This window comes from Euprymna scolopes, chromosome 12, assembly GCF_053919585.1.
Source record: "Euprymna scolopes isolate OS-2025 chromosome 12, ASM5391958v1, whole genome shotgun sequence".
Taxonomy (NCBI): Eukaryota; Metazoa; Mollusca; class Cephalopoda; order Sepiida; family Sepiolidae; genus Euprymna; species Euprymna scolopes.
In genome coordinates this window covers 25695617-25704097 of record NC_136493.1, presented here as the reverse complement: position 1 = coordinate 25704097, position 8481 = coordinate 25695617, and the positions used below count along the sequence as shown (strand labels likewise).

The 8481-nt window shown below is 30.6% G+C and overlaps 1 pseudogene; it reads right to left on the bottom strand.

The window, feature by feature from the left end:
- Positions 1-1288: 1288 nt before the first annotated feature.
- Positions 1289-1425, bottom strand: LOC145291761 (U2 spliceosomal RNA; annotated as a pseudogene).
- Between the last annotated feature and the right edge of the window lie 7056 nt (positions 1426-8481).

Here is an 8481-nt window from a genome sequence, read left to right as displayed (position 1 = left end):
TTATCCAATCCCGGGTGACACCGCATATTCTGCTAGTATATAAATTTCACTTATATAATTCGATCATGGGCGACGCTGGGTATTTTGCTAGTATATGTTTTCAACTTATCTCATTCAATACTAGGCGACGCTTTCTTTTAGTATATATTTGCGCTTATCACATTCAATCCTGGGTCTGACTTCATGTCCGCCACCCAACTGTTAAAAAATATACATGAAATAAAGTAATGTTTTAATCGTGAACTGTTTTAGCCATTTCCGGGACTGACTTCATATCTCCCCAACCTACTGCTAAAAATATACATGAAATAATGTAATGCCTAAATAGTAAACTGTTTAAGCCATTTCCGGGACTACTTCATATCTTGCACGCCACTGTTAAAAATATACATGAAATAATGTTAAAATCGTAAACTTTTTCAGCCATTTCCGGGACCAACTTCTTATCTCCCATCCTACTGTTAAAAATATACATTAAATAAAGTAATGTCCAAAACGCAAATTGATGCAGCCATTTCCAGGGCCGACTTCATAATCCCCACCCCACTGTAAAAAATATACATTAAATAAAGTAATGTTTAATGCATAAACGGTTTCATCCATTTCCGGGACTGATTTCATATCTCCTACCCCGCTGTTAAAAATATACATGAAATAAAGTAATGTTTAATTTGTAAACGGTTTAAGTAATTTCCGGGACTGACTGTATATCCCCCACCCCACTGTTTAAAATATACTTGAAATAAAGTAATGTTTAAATCATAAACTGTTTCACCAGCTTTTCGAAATTAATACATAAAAACATTAAGACGGTTAGAGATTAGGCAACCATTGCTTCAACATGAATTTCTTAGTGTAGTATCAGTCTCAGCATTCTAGTGCCTTTAATCCCCCATTTTTTTTTTTTTTTTTTGTCTTGGTTAAAGGAGGCGAAATTCTTCATTATTGATACAATTTTCATTTTTGGTATTGATCAGAGTACCCCTTTTGGGGAGCTGGTTTTCCCAAAAAAGTTTTAACCGATCTCATGTCCAACTCCGTCTTTGTGGGGAGGCAAGTAAACAAAAAAGAATAATAATAATCAGAAGGGGCATTTTCCAGGGCATCTTATAATTAATCAGAAGAGACATTTCCAGTGCATTTTATAATTAATCAGAAGGGGCATTTCCAGGGCATTTTGTAATTAAACTAGAAATTACTTTTCCCAGTTACTTTTGTAATATTAAAACTTTGCTACATTAAACGTAGTACCTATTCACAACGACTCACTACGGGACAGATTTAGACGTCAGGGTCGTTTTTAACGTGGAGAAAAAAATTGTCTTAGTCGCAAAGGATTTCTCCTCCACAAAGAGAGAAGAAATTGAAATGTAGCATCTGAGGGACAGATACTACACTTTGATCTAAGCCAAAAGGCCAAGAAATACAAATCATTTTTATTAGCTTTGCCTCAACAGCGACACAATTTTTTTGTTTTGTTTTATTAAGAATTGGAATATTCCACTTTGCTTTTAAGGGGTGACAAGTTTCATTTGGAATATTCCACTATCCTTTTTTGGGGATGCACAGCATGATAACGGACGGAGCGATAAGCGTAATAATATAATGATGATGATGATGATAATAATAATAATAATAATAATAATAATAATAATAATAATAATAATAATAATAATAATAATAATAATAATAATAATAATAAAGTTCTTTTATCATAAAGGAATAAACTAGGTAACTTATGCAAAGAAAATAATTTAAAATACATTAATCTAAAATATCAATATATGTTATTAATTAATTTCTTTAAAATAGTTTAAAACGCGCGCACACACACATACACACACGCATATATATATATATATATATATATATATATATATATATATATATATATATATATATATATATGCATACATATGCATGCTACATTAATCCACTCTGAGGAGTTGTAGACGGCGAAGCACGTGTAAGTGGATAATTATATTTTTAAAACAGTATATATATACCGCTCCCCATATGGGAGTACCAAATTGGTTAAAGGGAAAATTAATTCCAACTCGCATTTAGGTAAAAATGCACTTTCGTAAATAATTGAATTCATTCAAAAATGTATCACAAAAAAAATAACATCCATATATATATACTAGCAAAAGTACCCGTCGTTGACTGGGTTCAAAAACAGCCTACAGAAAATGGACTCTGATTTATGAAAGTACTAGCGGGGATATCCGGCGTTGCCCGGGTGTTTGGAGGTGTGTGTTGGTGGGGGGTAGATTAAAACAACCCTGTTAAAAAAAACGTTGGCCGGTTGTTTGGAGGTGTAAAAGAAAAAAAATAGTTTTAGTAGAAAGGTAGGCTTGAACCCCGAACCTTTGAGGCGGAGGTGGAAAGGAAATGGAAAAAACCCCTGCGACATAACCATCTCGACCACGGGAACAGATGAATTTATAAACCGAAATTAGCAGGTGCGACAACACATGATGTTTGACCTAGTTTTACGTTGGAAGCCAGTTTCTGTATTCCCGGCTACGCGGCGATCAAAAAATATCTCGAAAATAGCTTGTAAAATTCGGGTAAATTAAAGCGAAGTCAGAAAAAAAACTAAAGTAAGGCAAACGAACGATGTTAAATGTAAAAATCGAAAAAACAAAAAAGGAAACAGAAAAACGATCGTTAAAACTACCCCCCCTCCAAAAAAACACGTGAAAAATGGCTTAAATAAGCCTGTTTCGATATTAAAATTTTAAAAATCGGTGGGTACCCGGATGTTTGTGGGTCTGTGTTTGTACGGTCGGGGTGGGGGGGTTAATGAAAACCTAAGAATAAGCGAATTAAAAAAAAAACAGAAAAACGAACGTTACGTGAAAAATGGCTTAAATAACACTGGTTCAATATTTAAATTTAAAAAATCAAAAAAAAAACGACATCTCACACCACGATTCGAACCCAAAACGTTTAGATAACGAACCAACTTTCTAACCAACTGAGCTAACACGACGTACATGAATTTTAGTCAGTTCTTCAACTATTTAAACTAAATCAGGTCATGATGTCATCTGACGCATGCGTAGAACCGGTCGTCGTCATGAGAAGACGGTTTTTTATCCCCCTCTGAAGAAAATTGTCGATTTCAGGGTGAAAAAAAATAACATTTTTGGCCAATTTTTCGATATTTGTCAGGCGAAGGATGGAGCTTCAATATGATACCGAGTTTGTGAATTTTTGTTCTGTCTGTCGAAAGTTTTTAGCGGATACACATACATACATACATACATACATACATACATACATACATACATACATTTTCGCTTTTATATATATAGAAGATAGGTTATGAAAAGTAAATTTGGGTTGAATTTGGGGGTATCTAAACCAAAGCAAAATATGATGAAAGTAAAAATAAAATAGATAAATTCCATAATTTATTATACCATACCTGTTCACACATAAACACTTATCACAATATTCTGTGAATCTATATTAGAAAACCTTGTTAAACTTTGTGACATATTTACATTCTATGGAGGTCAGGTGCGAACGAACACCCCATAATTTTATTATACCATATTTCTTCAAACTGAAACATAATTATCAAAGTATACTTACGCAGATAGATATGAAAAGTCTTTATTAAAGTTTGTGCCTATTTCCATTCTATGGAGTCCAGGCGCGAACGCTGACCCCACAATTTTAATATACCATCCCTATTTAAGTTAAAACATACTTATCAAAGTATTCTTATGTACATCTATATCCAAAACACTTTTAAACGTTTTTTTTTTATATTTAAATTTTTTATTTCCATACTTCGTGGACCCCACAATTTTAATGAACCACCGTTCTGCCAGATCAAGCATACTCATTTATGTGTCTCGATACTATCATTATATGTAATCAGTTTTTTTAAAATAGTCAACCATATAGAGACTATTCGTGATCAGACACACACACACACACACACACACACATCTGTATATATATATATATATATATATATATATATATATATATATATAGATAGATAGATAGATAGATAGATAGATAGATGTTATTTGTTTTTGTTTTTGCGATACGTTTGCGATATATATATATATATATATATATATATATATATATATATCATATATATATAAATCTATATGTATAATTATACATATATATATATATATATATATATATATAGATAGATAGATAGATAGATAGATGTTATTTGTTTTTGTTTTTGCGATACGTTTGCGATATATATATATATATATATATATATATATATATATATATATATATATATATATCACATATATATATGTATATCATATATATATAAATCTATATGTATAATTATATATATATATATATATATGTATATATATATATATATATATATATATATATATATATATATATATATATATATATATATACGTATCGCAAAAACAAATAAAATAACATCCACGTAACTCGTGATATATTCAAACAGTCGCGCGAGGTAGTCCAGTGTTAAGAGTTTAGGCTTCTTGCTCCCCATTTGGGTTTCCAAATTGGTCAAAGTGAAAAGTTTTCACAACTTGCATTTAGACAAAAATGCACTTTCGTATAAATAATTGAATTCATTCAAAACGTATCGCAAAAAAACAAATAAAATAACACCTCTCTCTCTCTCTCTCTCTCTCTCTCTCTCTCTCTCTCTCTCTCTCTCTCTCTCTCTCATATATTTATATATATATACACTGATGAAGATCGAATGATCGGTCGAAAATTATATGCTTTTGAAGGAAACATTCTTATTTTTTCCAAAGACTTTTTGTATTCCTACACGTCAACACACAGGAAATAAATACAGAAAGATATAAACATTTATATATTTTTCGTATTGACTTTTTTATTCATACATATTTAAATATATATATATATATATATATATATATATATATATATAGGCACCGCCAAAACTGGGGGGGCAGGTAAGTACTTTTTGACGGACCGTCTTTTTAAAAACCTACCAAAAATCAGGTAATTATCCGATCAATACGAAATTTTCAGCGATTATTAAGAGAAGAATGAACTTTATAACAGTGTACTTATTTTTCATAAACGATATTTATATATATATATTTTTTTGCTTACAAAACCCCCCCTTGTTTTGAAGTGGGAACAAATATGCTTAAAATAATCATCTGAAACTGAAATTAACATATTGTGTTGTTGTAAGGGACAGAATTATAGATTAAAAAAAAAAAAAAAAAAAAATTGTTGGCATACCTTATTTTGACGTCTGAATATCAGAACTTCGATTGTGTTTAATTATCCCGCTTTTGAGTTTTGAAGTGTGAAATTCGGTGAATATGTTAAGTAAAATAATCAATTTAAGTTAAGCAAAACAAAAAAAAAAATTTTTTAATATTTATACGAAAAAAGCTATTTTAAAATTTTTGATAAATAAATTAACAATTTTTTTTTAGCGAGCCGAATAATGCATGGCCATTATTAAACAGGGCATGCTTTGAATAATCGATACCAAAAAAAAAAATTCGATAAATATTGTGCCCTTTGTGTTAAAAATAGCATCATTTTTTTCGATCCCGTTTGAAAACGTTTGCCGCCTTTCGACTACGGTGGACCAAACGCGCTGAAATAATTTTTTTTTATTCTGCTTTAAATTGCCCCCCCCCATTTTGGGGAGCCTGGCCCCCACACACATACACATTAAAAACCAAACGCATACAAATGGTCACCCATCTGGTACTGGCCAGCCTCAGCTTAATAATACATTGAAATTTTCGTCACTGAAAAATAAGTTTTTTTGGCCTGTTTGGTCTTCCATAGTTTGCTGTTTATCAAACGAAAACGTAAACAGAGTCGATCTGAACTCTACGTCAATGCGAAATATCTGGTTACCTATATGAATAAGTGGAATTATTTGAAATTCAGGTACTTATATTATAATATTTTTGCATATTCTCTTAGAAAATCATCCTAAATCTTAGTTAGACAATAAATAAATTAATTAATTATTTCAAAAACCCTTTTTTTTTAAATATTTAAGTACGTTTTTTGTGCAAGACAAAAAATGTCAATTGTTAACTTTTTGGGAAAATTTAACATTTAAAATTGAATTAAAAATAGCAGAAAAAGTTTTACATTATTCTGTTTTCTATATGATAAAATTCAGGGTTTTATCTTTCTGGAAAAAAAAAAGTTACTCAGAAATAATGGATTTTAATAAATGTAATTTCGTTTTAAAAAACAACAACAACTTGATTTTGCGGCCATTTTTGGCGGTGCCTATATATATATATATATATATATATATATATATATACATACGTTTTATTTTTATTGCTGTATTTTCTGTTTAGTTACATTATTGTTTCAGCTACGTGACCGTTTTTTGGCCGTCATGTAGCCTCCTCAGACTTTTACAGAAAAAAAATAATGTAACTAAACAGAAAAATACGGTAATAAAAAATAAAACGCATATTTGCTCTACAACAGTATTGAGCAGTTTCTTCGGGTTTTTATTAATTACCAATTCTACTAAATATATATATATATATATATATATATATATATTCACTTACATCGTATGTTGACAGTGTGTGTGTGTGTGTGTGTGTGTGTGTGTGTGTGTGTGTGTGTGTGCGTGCGTGCGTGCGTGCGTGCGTGCGTGCGTGCGTGAGTGCGTACTTGCGTGCGTACTTGCGTGCGTGTGTGTGTGTGGCAATTTCAGTATTATTAACAATCAAAAATCATTTTTAATATTAGTCTTTGGTTTTATTGACGGGTGTCTGCATCCCAACCGACCGTTTAAACCTTTATAATTTTTGTTTTGTTTTGTTTTTTAACTGATTCACACATTGAAATTCAAAAACAAAACAAGAACTGACGCAAAAGTACACATTTTGACGTCAGTTCTTGCGCAAAGCCATAAAAATCTACACCAAGCCTTTAAAAATGTTTAGAAAAAAAAATCCACGATTTTTGTTTGTTTTTTTTGTTTGTTTGTTTTACCACTTCTCCCAGGGTATGCAGATGCTGAGGAACCAGACAAAATCCGACTAGACAATACCCATCATATAAAATATAAAAGGTTTTAGATAATTTGTTTTTTTGTTTGTTTGTTTTTATATATATATTTTACTTTTAATGTAATTATCAATGATGGTTCCCAGTATTTCTATCGATGAAAATGTTTATTCAATGTTTTAACATTTTTCGGAACCGCTTAAATCAACTGCATTCTTTTAGAGGTCAACTAACGAATTTTATATGAAGCTTCATTATTTTTTGGTTGTTCTTTTTTCTTTTTTTCTTTTTACAAAAGTTAAATAAATTTACATGGTTAGTTGATGTTAGTACTATTTACATATTTTAGTTTTACTGCGATTAAAAAAAAATATTTATCATTTTATCCTTAGTAGAAACAATGGAAAATTAAGTTTGAAAAAAAAAAATTAATCGTTTTGTGAATCAGAAATTAGGCTACAATTTTTTCCGATTCCAATACCCCCAAAGGATATGAATATTCCGATTCCCGATTCCCATTAATCTTTCCAACACTAGTAACTGGTAGTCCCTTTGATCCCTATGACCAAGTGGGGCGATCGAAATACCAATCGAAAAGTAATAGACAGCACTATCAATAAGTAGTATCGTTAATAATCTGCAAACGACGTCTAGGCTGACTTGGACATACCCTAAGATTGACCGCGGAGAGAATTGCCAACCAAGTGCTCCAATTGATCACATGATGTGGAAAAAAAAAGAAGAGGAAGACAAAAAAAAAAAAGGAACTGGAAGCCGACAATCGAGAGATGTTTGATTTATATATTTTTATTTTGCCAGAGAAAGCGTTTTCATTTTTGGAGAGAAGCACCTTTAATTTCAGGACACATTAAAGGAAGGTTTGAGGTATGTTTTTGCTAGTGTTCTAACATGCAACGATATCTATAAACTATTAATTTATGCATACACACGTTAACACCCAATTGAGAATACGTTAGACGAATTGCATATCAGACCGTTAACAAGCGATTCATTATAGAAACACGCATCTGTTATATAGACACCCGTGTATATATATATATATATATATATATATATATATATATATATATATATATATATATATATATATACATTTTTAAAATAATTTTAAAAATAAAAAATAATATATATACCGCTCCCCATGTGGGGGTACCAAATTGGTTAAAAAGGGAAAATTATTCCCAACTCGCATTTAGGTAAAAATGCACTTTCGTAAATAATTGAATTCATTCAAAACATATCGCTAAAACCAGAAAAACACACATATATATATATATATATATATATATATATATATATATATATATATATATATATATACATATATTCAGAATGTGAGAGATTATATAATTATTTCCACAGCCAAACAACGTCGCAGCTCACAAGAACCATGACAGCCCCAACAAACTGGAAGTCCAAGATTCGAGTTTCGCCCTC